Source organism: Nicotiana tomentosiformis, chromosome 2 (genome assembly GCF_000390325.3).
Source record: "Nicotiana tomentosiformis chromosome 2, ASM39032v3, whole genome shotgun sequence".
In the NCBI taxonomy this organism is placed as follows: domain Eukaryota; kingdom Viridiplantae; phylum Streptophyta; class Magnoliopsida; order Solanales; family Solanaceae; genus Nicotiana; species Nicotiana tomentosiformis.
In genome coordinates this window covers 96,359,685-96,374,037 of record NC_090813.1, presented here as the reverse complement: position 1 = coordinate 96,374,037, position 14,353 = coordinate 96,359,685, and positions in this window count along the sequence as shown.

The window sequence follows — 14,353 nt, the reverse complement described above, 5'->3', positions numbered from 1 at the left end:
AGTTCATTTAATCGAGTTATTTCTTTTATAAAGGCTTAACACATGGTTAAGAAGGGTTGTTTGGCTTATCTAGCCTATGTTCGGGATACTATTGCAAAGACTCCGGCTATTGATTTAGTGCATGTAGTTCGGGAGTTCTCCGATGTATTTTCTTCATATCTTCCATGTATGCCACCTGATTGTGATATTGATTTTTGTATTAACTTGGCTCTAGATACCCAACCTATATCTATCCCACCATATCCCATGGCTCCAAAAGAATTGAAAAAATAGCTTTAGGATTTATTAGCCAAAGGGTTCGTCAGGCCGAGTGTATCGCCTTGGGGTGCACCGGTATTATTTATGAAAAAGAAGGATGGAACAATGCGGATGTGTATTGATTATCGCCAATTGAACAAAGTCACTATTAAGAACAAGTACCCATTGCCGCGTATTGATGATCTATTTGACCAGTTGCAGGGTGCTAGGGTATTCTCTAAGATCGAGTTGAGGTCGGGGTACCATCAGTTGAAGATTCGGGATTCGGATATTCCGAATACTGCTTTTCGGATTAGATATGGTCATTATGAGTTTCTGGTGATGTCCTTCGGTTTAACTAACGCCCCAGCAACATTTATGGATCTGATAAACAGGGTATTCATGCCATATATTGATTCGTTTGTCATTGTCTCCATTGATGACATTTTGATCTACTCGCGCAGTAAGGAGGAGCATTAGCAATATATGATAGTAGTGCTTCTAACATTGCGGGAATAAAAGTTATATGCTAAGTTCTCCAAATGTGAGTTCTGGCTAGAGTCTGTAGCATTTTTGGGGAATATTGTATCGGGCGAAGGTATTAAGGTTGATCCCAAAAAGATTGAAACAGTTCAGAACTAGCATCGTCCCACTTCGGCAACCGAGATTAGGAGTTTTCTAGGTTTAACAGGTTATTATCGTTGGTTCGTGGAAGGTTTTTCATCTATTGCAGCACCTTTGACCAAATTAACCCAGAAGGGTGCTCCGTTCCGATGGTCCGATGATTGTGAGGTGAGCTTTCAGAAGCTCAAGACAATATTGACTACAGCACTAGTGTTAGTGTTGTCTTCCGGTTCGGGGATGTATACAATGTATTGTGACACTTCACGCGTTGGCTTGGGTTGTGTATTAATGTAGGAAGGGCGAGTTATTGCATATGCTTTACGTCAGCTGAAGCCCTACGAGAAGAATTATACAGTACATGATTTGGAGTTAGCTGCGATTGTTCACGCTCTAAAATTTTGGAGGCATTATCTTTATGGGGCGTCTTGTGAAGTTTACACTGATCATCACAATTTGCAGTATTTGTTCAAGCAGAGGGACCTAAATTTGAGGCAGCGCATATGGTTGGAGTTACTGAAAGATTATGATATTACTATCCTATATCATCCGGGCAAAGAAAATGTGGTTGCAGAGCCTTGAGTGGAAAGGCGGAGAGTATGGATAGTTTGGCCTTCATTTTAGCAAAGGAGAGGCCATTAGCTTTGGACATTCAGTCATTGGCCAACGGACTTGTGTGGCTGGATATTTCAGAGCCCAGCTGAGTTCTTGCATGTTTTATAGCTCAATCTTCACTATTTGAGCAGATCAAGGCTCGCCAATATGATGATCCACACTTAATGGTTCTTTGAGAAACGGTACTACGGAGTGGTGCCAAGGAAGTTACTATTGGAGCAGATGGTGTTCTGTGACTCCAGGATCGTCTATGTGTTTCTAATGTGGATGGACTGAGGAAAAAGATCCTAGAGGAGGCACAAAGTTCTCGGTATTCTATTCATCCATGTGCTACGAAGATATATCGTGACCTGAGGCAGCATTATTGGTGGCGACGAATGAAAACGGACATAGTTGAGTATGTAGCTAGGTGTCTAAATTGCCAGAAAGTTAAATATGAGCACCAGAGGCCAGGTGGCCTACTTCAGCAGATGACTATACCAGAGTGGAAATAGGAACGCATCACTATGGACTTTGTAGTTGGGTTGTCGCGGACCTTGCGGAAGTTTGATGCAGTTTGGGTCATTGTCGACAAGTTGACCAAGTCAGCACACTTTATTCCCATTGTGATTACGTACACTTCAGAGAGGTTGGCCCAGATATATATTCAGGAGATAGTTCGGTTGCACGATGTGCCAATTTCTATCACATCAGATAGAGGCCCTCAATTCACTTCACATTTCTGGAGAGCAGTATCGAGTGAATTGGGGACCCGTGTAGAGCTGATCACAGCCTTTCATCTGCAGACCGACAGGCAGTCAGAGCGGACAATTCAGATTTTGGAAGATATGCTCAGGGCATGTGTGATTGACTTTGGAGGTTAGTGGGATCGTTTCTTGCCCTTGGCCGAGTTTGCTTATAATAATAGTTACCAATCCAGTTTATAGGCCCATTTGAGGCTTTATATGGTCGGCGATGTCGTTCGCCCATCGGGTGATTTGAGCCAGGTGAGGCTAAGTTATATGGTACTGATTTGGTGAAGAATACATTGGAAAAGGTAAAGTTAATTCAGGAGCGACTTCGTACAGCGCAGTCCAGACAGAAGAGTTATGCAGATCAGAGAGCGTGTGATTTATCCTTTATGAGGGGTGAAACAGTTCTCTTGAAAGTTTCGCCGATGAAGGGAATCATGAGATTTGGGAAGAATGGCAAGTTGAGCCCAAGGTTTATAGGCCCATTTGAGGTGTTGAGACGAGTTAGGGAGGTTTCTTATTAGCTTGCATTGCCTCCCAATCTATCAGGAGTTCATCCGTTTTTCCATGTATCTATGCTGAGGAAGTATCATGCCGACCTATCACATGTGCTAGATTTCAGCACAGTTCTACTAGATAATAGTTTGGGCTACGAAGAAGAACCAATTGCCATTATTGATAAACAGGTTCGCCAGTTGACGTCCAAGAGGATTTCTGCAGTAAAAGTCCAATGGAGGGGCCAACCAGTCGAGCAAGCTACTTGGGAAAACGAGGAGGACATGCGGAGCAAATATCCACACTTATTTAGCACTCCAAGTATTATTCTAAACCCGTTCGAGACGAACGTTTGTTTAAGAGGTGGAGAATGTAATAACCCAACCGGTCATTTTAACTTTTAGATCCCCGTTTCCTAAAATAAAACTCCCTGTATGTACTTTTAATAATTTATGACTTGCGGGTATGGTTGGTTCGGGACTTGGAAGTGTTCGGGTTGAAATCAGAACACTTGGTTCCTTAAGTTAGCCTTAAAGTGCTAAGTTTGACTTCGGTCAATATTTTGAGAAAACGACCCCGAACTCACGATTTGATGGTTCCAATAGCTTCGTGTGGTGATTTTGGACTTAGGAGCGTATTCGGAATTTTATTTGGAAGTCCGTAATTAAATTAGGCTTGAAATGTCTAAAAGAAGAATTTAAGTTTGAAAGTTTGACCGGGGGTGTTGACTTTTTGATATCGGAGTCGGAATCCAGTTCCGGATTTTTTATAGCTCTGTTATGTCATTTATGACTTGTGTGCAAAATTTGAGGTCAATCCGACTTGATTTGATAGGTTTCGGTACCGAATGTAGAAGTTGGAAATCTTAAATTTCTTTAAGCTTGAAGTGGAGGATGATTCGTGGTTTTAGCGTTGTTTGATGTGATTTGAGGGTTCGACTAAGTTCGTATGATGTTTTGAGACTTGTTGATATAATTGGTTGAGGTCCCGAGGGGTTCGGGTAAGTTTCAGATGGCTAACAGATCACTTTTGGCCTTTGGGATACTACTCATAGCTGCTGGTATTTTTCTTCTGATTTTCTTATACGCGATCACGTAAGTTGGTCTGCGACCGCGTAGTGTAAATTGGGCAGAGGCGACTTTGTTCTACGTGATCGCGTGAGACAGTCTGCGATCACATAGGCTTGTTTGAGGCAGTGGTGTTTTTGTTCTTCGCGATCGCGTAGGTGTGGGAATTTGGTATTCGCGAACGCGTTGAGTAGGTCGCGTTCGCGTTGAGTAAGTGGAGCAGCAGGGAAGGCCACATGTTTGTGCTTCGCGATCGCGTGAAATAGTTTGAGATCGCGTGGGCCTATAGGTTTGAACTTCGCGATCGCGTAGGGTTATTTTCTGGGCAGAAAAAATTATGCTACGCGATCGCGTGAGGGAGTTCGCGGTCGCGTAGAAGAAATCACTGGGCAGAGAGTTTAAGTTCTGAAATGGGACTTCGTCCCATTTTTCATTTTTAACGATTTGGAGTTCGGATTTGGACGATTTTTGGGAGATTTTCAGAGAAAACAATGGGGTAAGTGTTTTTAACTCAATATTGGTTAAATTACCTGAATCTATCACTGTTTTTATCATTTAATTGGTGAATTGAGTTTGGAAAAGTTTGAAAACACTCTTGGATAGATTTGAGGATTTGAGGGCCGAATTGTTATCGAAATTTAGTGACTTTGATATGGGTAGACTCGTGGTTGAATGGGCGTTCATATTTCGTAAGTTTCGCCGCATTCCGAGACGATTTTTGAATTAATTTAGGATTTTCATTGAAAATATAGTATTTTCTTATAGAATTGATTCCTATAAATTTTAGTAATTATATCGAATTATTTTGGCGAGATTCGAGCTAGACAGAGTTGGATAATCGTGGAAAAGGCCTTCTAGTGGATTAAATTGGAGCAAATTGAGGTAAATCTCTTGTCTAATCTTGTGAGGAGAAATTACCACATAGGTAATTAAATTAATAATTGTTGCTAATTATGGGGGCTACGTACGCACGAGGTGACGAGAGTCCGTGCGTAGCTACTATTAATGCTAAAGTTCGGATAGTTTAGGACTCAAAAGCATGAATTATTTGTGTAAGTTATATTCTTTACTTAATTAAATTATTTGATATATATATATATATATATATATATATATATATATATATATATATATATATATAACGAATTGTTAGGGAAGATATTAAAATATGAAAATCTCATGCGCTTAATTTTCTGTTTAAATTAATTAATTATTAAAAAAATTATTCATTCTCCCAAATTTATCTTATAATTAATATACTCTCGTTCCGGAGGTACATAAGAAAATGCCCTCCTTTCTTGTGGAGCGGACCGAATGCCTCGGCAGGATAGATGCATCTATTGATCGCGCCGCACGTCCCTCGGCAGTGTACATGACACTTTGGATCGGGTCGTACGACCTCGGCAGAAATTATGCCTAATAATAATAATTACACGATATTTTGATAGTTTATTGCAGCTTGTGAAGCTAATTGATAAATTAAAAATTTATTGGAATTGAAGGAATTTAATTAATATATAGAGAATTGTTGAATTTGAAGGAATTTAATTATTTCTGCTAGTTAAAGAAAATCATTGTAAATTCTATAAATCATGTTGATCTAGATATTACTATTTTTATTTTATTTATTATTATTGGCCCATAGTGAGTGTCAAAGTCGGCCATCTCGTCTCTACCAATTCGAGATTAGGCTTGATACTTACTGGGTACACGCTGTTTACGTACTCATACTACACTTCCTGCACTTTTTGTGCAGGACTTGAGGCTAGTACTAATGGATGACCTATCGTCTTACACCCACGTTATCCATAGGCATAGTGGTGAGCTGCCTTTATGAGCCGTTCTACAACTACCAGTGTCTCTTCTTGTATTTACATTATGTCTATTTTATTTTAGATAGTATTTGAAATTTTGTATAATCTAATAGATGTTCATCCACTTGTAACACCAGGTCTTGGCACACATATTGGTAGAATTTGGAATTGTATTATTTTCTTGGATTTAAGTTAATCAACATCTTTTCTAATTTCTTTAATATTGCTAGAAAAATAATAAAATTACTTTAAAAAAATATATTTTGAAAATAATTGATATATGTTTAATTTATTTGTTGGCTTGCCTAGCTTTAGTGTTGGGCGCCATCATGACCTATAGGTGAAATTGGGATGTGACAGATCGGATGCGGACCTGGACGCTATGGCAGTACTTCATTGCCAGCCTCTCTTTCAGACGCGGCATCGGATGCTTCGCATCCGCAGGCTCCTCCGCCAACCTTTAGTAATTTGGTCATACCTTCTTGTAGGAATGTCCAAATGACAAACGGTTTGAAGCGTTAGAAACTAGACTCGATGATATTTCATTTGATAGGGTTTGCATTATATAACAACTTATATATATATATATATATATATATATATATATATATATATATATATATGCACTCGTTCAAAGTTTGATCTTGTGCGTACTCATTTGGAACTTTAGTCCATCATGTAATTTCCAACTTGACTTAGACTTAGGGCTCTCCTTTGACCCCATATCACCTTTAATATGACTCATACACTTATTATCATATCTAATTTATATCCATCAAATTAATAGTCCTCGTCTGCACACAAAATAATATAATTAGCGCACATCAACTTTCTTAATAGCGCTTAAGTACTTCGAATTTTTTGGGGGTGCTACATTCTCCCCCACTTAAGGACATTCGTCCTCGAATGTTTTACAAGTCACTTCTAAGAATAGAGTTACCATCCTTTTACCTTTAACCATTATGCATAGGCACTTATGACTACATGGGTCTTATATTTCCTTTCTAAAATCTCAACTTACTTATGAACCTCAAAATTTGGCTATCTTTACAATTTTTTTAAAATATCGGAAGGGATTCCCCTATAACTAGGACTATCCAAAAACTTTAACCTATCCAGAACAAGCCCCCACATGGGCACCAATAACAATATCGCTCAACAACCAACAATACACAATATAATATACCATCTTGACCTCACTCGGCCGTACATATACCATAAGTGCATCAAATGTATATCTTTAAAACTTTTAATTTGTAACATATATGAATACCATTCAATATCAATAATTGCTACTATACATAGCTACCATATCACTATTATACATGCATGCATATTCTCTTCTCATGTGTACGTCAAGTTGTACCTGAAAAGTATCTTCAAGTAAACTAAAATTTCTCTATGATTGGAACTTTTACAGATTTCATAATGTAGAATGGCACATATCCATACTGCCTAAATTCTTAGCTTCCTCAAAGCTATGGCTCATGCTTGGTAAGAGCAAAATTATATTTCCCACTTGGTATCTGTAAACTTATCCATTCCGACTCATAGTCTCGAAATTTTCTTATAACCAATACTTTCAAATTAGTCTGTTGCCCTTTTTGAGTCTTGTTTCGAGAAAAAGTTTTCCCACTTGAGACTTTTAATATTCACTAATCATCAAAACTATTTTGTAATATTCTTTTATTCCTTCCAAAGATTAATAAGATATTTGTCTCAGATTTATCCATCATATGATAATTTCATACCCCCACTTTTGCTCATACCTTTAGAGCTCATGCTAGATCCATAACTTGATAACTATTGTTACCAACAAGTTTGCTCTAAAAATAATTCAACTCACTTCGTTTGAGTTCATGATATTAGTTTGCCACCTACTCGCGGACATCCGTGTTCTAGTTTTATTTCTCAACTTTTACCAATTTTCTGACACCATTGAGTATCTTGTGATATTTTTCTAACAAAAAAATTGGTATTGCATTTATTTTTCATGCACACCATAGATGTGCTACCGTAGCCCGTAAACTTTCAAGAGTCAAGAGTCATCGTTACCACGATGGTACTTGTACTCTTTTAATATTAGTGCTCTTCTTTGAACCTGTGCTTTTTACTCACATACTTTATTTTTGTATAGAAGTCTCTTCTCATTTAAGAATAAGCATTGCATTACCCCTTTCTATTTTATTCCGTGTAAAGTATGTGCATATTAAAAGGACTCCCTTATTCCATACAATTCCACGTATAATTCAAAGTACTCCCTTGTTCTCAACCAACACTTGAATTTAATTCAAATCGCACATATCCCCAAAGTTGTAGAAATACATTTGAGTTGCTCATTAAATCTTTGACTATCAGACATAACTTTTAACATTCCTGATGCAGAAACATCGCAACTATTACTTGTAATGAGTCTTTGATTCTCTACAAATACTTTATAGTAATTGTACTTATTCCATCATGAAGTTACCGAAGATTTTCTCTCCATCTTGACTCTAGTAAATAAAATATTTTATTTCTCAAATCATTACCTTTAAGGTGAATCTTTTTTGTTCCGATACTCCCCCACTTAAGAGTAAACCCAATTCAAACTCTTACTTGCCACTCGAAGTCATTATTAAACTTCTATCTCACATAAAACTTTTAATTGATAATCAATTTGTTCACGCACTACAATAGGCTATTTATCCATTCCAATTAGAAATCTTTATTTTACCGCTTCAATCTTTCATCGTACATTGACTTTTATTTCATCATTATGTCGAAATGCTCATTATTCTGATAATAGGATAGATTAGTTATACTCATAAGAACTTTCTTTGTTCATTTTCCTATCCAAGTATCACGTCGCTAGTAGCTGCGACATATATTTCTAAGGGCCATTATTTTCCGCCATTACGACATCTTTATAGTTAGTACTTCACTCTTTCATCTTCACTCTACCGTTGAAATCTCTTCTAATATTTCACCCTTCAATCCATGCTCTAATACAGTTTTAGCATGTACGGTTACCTTGTGCCTCTCATCTCATGCTTAAACATGCTGAACAAGTGTAACTCCCTTAGGCTAAATCTACATATCATTATATAACTTTTCACAACCTATACCATCTTTACAATGCTACATGTTAGAATTACACATCCTATCTTTATGCCACCATCATGTTCTCAAGCCGCATATATATATGAGATTCCGTAGTATATATCTCTGAAATTATATTTCTTGCTCTTAAGTCATTTCATGTCACTTTATTTTGATGGTATCCTACCGAGTAAGCTAATACTTATGATAAAGATGGCATGCATGTAGGGTCTTATTACCTCATGTCTTCATCACAATGTGAACTCTTTTGGTCGTAGCTAATACCACGTATTTATATCAACATGTTTCATACGATAATTATATACTTGCATATTTTTCCATTCTTTATGGTATTGTTGACCTCGTCCATACACATCCATGTAGGGATTTATGACACATTATCACGTAGTCTTAGAATTTTTGTAACTTCTCAATCTCCAAATCCGTACCATAACTGTTTTCAATCATTGTTTTGAGCCTTACGTTGTACACCTTATATGTATAACTTTTCAATAACTTTAACTTATCTCGTGAGCCATTTCTATATTTATTCTTCTTGAATCATAAAGACCCGTTCACTCACAAGTTAACTGCTTCTTCAATATCGGGCACATATAGAGTTGCTTTGAGATCATTCTTGGAAATTCTAAAAAAAAAAAAATCATCATTTCAACAGAATAAAATAACACATGCCTCGACTAGAAAAAACTCAAGATTATCATTCCACGTCATTTTCTTTTTCTTCTCTAACAAGCTACATTGTTTCTTATAACCTCCAAGATTATGCGCATCTCATGCCTTAATATTTTCATGCTTACCCATTTAAGTTCACATACTTTATCCTTGCATACCTTGGTATGCATAATTAGAAATTGACTTTTATTTGTGTCACATTCATCATCTGGAGGAACTCAAGGTTATCATGCCGATCTTTTTACATATGGCATGCTTCGTCTATCCTCAACTCGTACTTACACATGACACTTTATTTATTGTGTGCCACTTCTATTACATATGGCACCATCATGACGATAACCTATCATGATTAGGGGAAATCCGATGTCAAGTACAATTAAGGTTCATGTCCCTCATCCTGTAACATTCCTTTTTTGAATGATCAAGAAAGTCTTTTTCTTTTTCTTTTCGGAATGTGTCTTTGCTCATTATTGACACTGTCTTAACTATGCCAAACTTCTTATGAATCATACTATGTTTACCACAAACTTGAATGATTCACATTCACTTATCAATTAGATCCATATCACCTCTCTATATCTTGTCATTATAATTTAAGATGCAACATCTTCCTTTACAATATTCTTTTTTTAGTACCTTTACTAAACTCGTTAATGGTGATTACCATAGTAAACAGTCCCTCCAACATATGTTTGTGGTAGGGCCTAACATATGTGCCCTTACTCACATCCTTTAGTAAAATTCTTTATAAGTCAAGACATAATCCTGACAATACTAGTTGACATCATCATATTATTTTCTTCTATAATTTCTCAGTATTCGACTGAAAATTCTTATTTACCAAAGTCATATGTGTTGACTGTATCAGTCCCAATATATTCTCAACTTAACCTTATATTTTGAACAAATCTGACACTTTTTGGCCATTAGCTCAAACATCTCGTATTATAACTTGAACATTGAGCTTCATTCTCGTCACTTAAATATCTTCCTCAACAGGAAATCAATACGATCGAGAATCCGTACTCTCACTTCAGGAACAAACACATGATATAAAGTATGAAAAAAGTAAAACTCCCTAGATGTCATTGTAGCCTCCCCGATATAAGTGTGGCTGGTAACACACCGATAAGAGGGACTCTACTTGACATGGCTCCATAGACTTCCTAGGACTCGACTTAGAACCTAGTGCTCTGATACTAAGTTTTTCACTACCCAAAATCCACATGACCGGCACCCGGTACACTACCCGACCCGAGTGAACCAAATCATGTGATGCACCCAAATCATATGCATGAAAACCAATTTAACCGCGCAAGCTCCTTGAAAATCATATATATTTTCAAGTTAAATGATACAATATTTTTCAATTCAAAATCACACATGATGTCTTTCATGACAATAATAATGCATCTAAGTAAAATAATTATACTTTCATGTATGTCGTGTACAACTCCGTTACTACAACCTTTCACAACTATCTATGGAGCTTCTATACCAAAGAATAGAACCAACGGTTGAAGTAATTCCAACAAAATAAAATAAGGAAGAACATGATAGCTACCACGAAATAAAAGTGGTGCTTCATAATACCTCGGGAAGAGAGTCATCCTGGCCTGATCGCATGCCACGTATCATACATCATCCTGAAGCATGTAAAGTAAGTAGGGCCCTAGAGGGGGGGGACCCTAAGGGCTGAGTACACCACAACGGTACTCGATAAGTGTCATAGACTCTCTCTAACTTAAGTTCTTGGGACAAACTTTATAAAAACAATGCACCAATATTTGATATAAACGATAAGAAATTTTATCAATTCACGACCCTTGTTATTTTAAATAACAACCAAGTGAGATATAACCCACAATATAAACTTTTAAAATATTTACATCAATCCAAGATTTCGGATAAAATCGTATAAAATCATTCCATTTACTTTAAGTCATCGAAATCAGTTTCGGCTCCTTAGGCCTAAATCATCCTTACCTTTCACTTAGAGTACTATACCATCACCGACACAAGAAGGTCAACTAGGTTATGTACCTAGCGGCAAGTATCATATACCCTACTTGCTCAGGTCGTCTCATCGTAGTGCCGTATGAATCGACTCAGCCATGCTAATAATAGCACAAAATAGTACTCTCTCGAGGGAGAGCACTCTGTCGTAGTCTATACCACAAAATGGCCATTTACGCCTACACCAACACGCGTAGTTTAGTGACAACGAACACGATATATTCGAAATCAATCTCGGTGAACACAAGTAACTCCCAAAATATTTGATATTTCAAAATAGATTCATAGCATAGTAGCCTCAATTAATCTATTTTTATCAAATCATAGCATTTATAGAAAATCTAAATCCTTTGAACAAAATTTAAATAAATAACCTTTTACATGCTAAAGCCTTTAGCAATTTAACATCAATCTTTAAAAGATACCACAAGTGCTATTCTGTTCGTCAATTTCCAAAAAAAAATACTTTCCATGAAAACTTGTCTTTAGCACTCAAATATGTATACTCTGCAAGTTTTGATAAAAACTTATAACATTTACCTTGAGTGTCACTTTGCCAACAAGATTTAAAATAAAATTTTATAAAACAGCATGACACTGCATATGCAACATAATATTCTAGTACATGGAGATATCCGTACTTGTTTGTCCCCACAAATACAAAAGCACATTTGCAAACAACTTAAGTATTAACTCGAAACATGCTTTTAAAGAAAGTCCCTCAATAAGAGTAAGTTTTAATCAACTTACCTCGCTTTTGCTTTATTAACATTCACAAGCTTTCAATCCTCCTCCATCATCCTAATATTGATTAAAATGCTCAACATCACCAACAAGTTGATATCTACAATTAGATATCCTAACTACATCAGAATATGACCTAAGATATTGATCAATATCCATATATGTCTCACAAGTTGGCTACAAGCCTCCAACAACTCAAATTGCCAAATAGTTTTACATGCTAAACCATTCAACTTCATTCTTATGTTTTAATACCCATTCTGAGTCATTAATGATACTATGTCAATTGTCCGTTGCCACCAAGTTACTATTCATCATCTTCCTTAATCAACACTTGCAAAATATATAATTCGGGTGATTACTTAGTTGATCACTTTCATCTTTTGCTAACAAATAATTCCATAGGTTCATTATATTCATAAATTTCATCATCAAGATTACCATTCATCTTCTTTCTTATTTTCTCAAAAGTATTATTCATGCCATGAACTAGAGTTTTATAATCCTATCTTTCAACCATTAAAACTTGTAACAAATGCTTCAAATACTTCTAACTACTCATAATAAATGAGTTTGAAGCATTGGAATTACCTCTAGTGGATCAATCTTGAAAAATCCCAACTTTGGTGATTTTTGTGTTTTTGAGGATTTGATGAAGAAATATAGTATTTGGATGTAAGAATGATATTAGAACTCATGTATATTGAGTAATAACCAACCTCAAACATCATTAACAACTTATCTTGGTTGATTGGACTTGATTTGAGCTCAAAATCGTCCCTTCACCTCAAGAACCCTAACCCCCAAATACTCAAAATATTCCCCTCCCCCGACCTTGTATTTATAGGCCTAGATTTATGGGTTTCGGATGCGGTCCTGGATGCTTCACATCCCCACTTTACTCCTCTTTGAAGCTCGGATGCGGACCTGGACTCTATGGCAGCACTTCACAGGCAGCCTCTCTTTCAGACGCGGCCTCGGATGCTTCGCATCCGCAGACTCCTCCGCCAGTCTTTGGTAATTTGCTTATAACTTCCTGTAGGAATGTCCAATTAACAAACGATTTGAAGCGTTAGAAACTAGATTCAATGATTTTTCATTTGATAGGTTTTACATCATATAACTCCTTATATATATGTAGATATACTCGTCCAAAGTTTGGTCTTGTGCGTACTCATTTGGAACTTTAGTCCATCATGTAATTTTCAACTTGACTTAGACTTAGAGCTCTCCTTCGACCCCACATCACTTATAATATGACTCGAACACTTATTATCATATCTAATTGATATCCATCAAATTAATAGTCCTCGTTTGCATATAAAATAATATAATTAGCGCACATCAACTTTCTTAATAGCGCTTAAGTACTTAGAAATTTTCTGGGGTGCTACACTTACCTCGCTCCAAAAATTAACTCAAAACTCAACCACGGCTTTGCCATTGGAACAAGTCTCCGAGCCAACCAAATCTAGCAAATTATCAACCAACGATTCAAAATAAACCTTAAGAACTACTTACGAATGAGAAAGGTTCAATTTAGGTCACTATTGAAAAAGTCAACAAACGTCAACTCTCGGGTTTGCTTGGTCCAAACTCGAAATTCGGACCAAAACCCGATTACCCATTTGAGGTCTGAATTCCAATTTTACAAAACCCCCTAATTATACCTAAATTCCCAATTTCTATCATGAAAATCCTAGATTTTAGGTTAAAATCTCATAAAGTGTAATGGGTAATTGAAAGAAAGTAGGTTAGAATTACTTACCAATGAATTGGGGAAGAGGAGCTCTTGGAAAAATCGCCTCTAAGGTTTCTATGTTTGGAAATTTGAAGGAATGAGAAAAATCCCGTCTAACTTAGCTTAAGTCCAGGCTCAGATGTCGCAATTCGCAATTGCGAACCCCGCAAATGCGAAGAACCCCTCGCAAATGCGAAAGTCTCACACTTCTGCTGCCATCACAATTGGGATGGGTTGTTCGCATTTGCGAACTTGAAATCCTCGCAATTGCGATTATTTTGATCGCAAATGCGAGCACTGCTCCCCCAGCCCAATTCGCAATTGCGAAGCAATTTTTTGCATTTGCGAACCATTGGTGCCTAGCTATTTTTCGCAAATGTGAGGAAATATCTCGTAAATGCGAACCTCACAGGAAATCTGCCGTATCGCATATGCGGAGCCAGACCTCGCAATTGCGAAGTGTGAGGCCTGCACTAGAAACAATAGAACACCAAT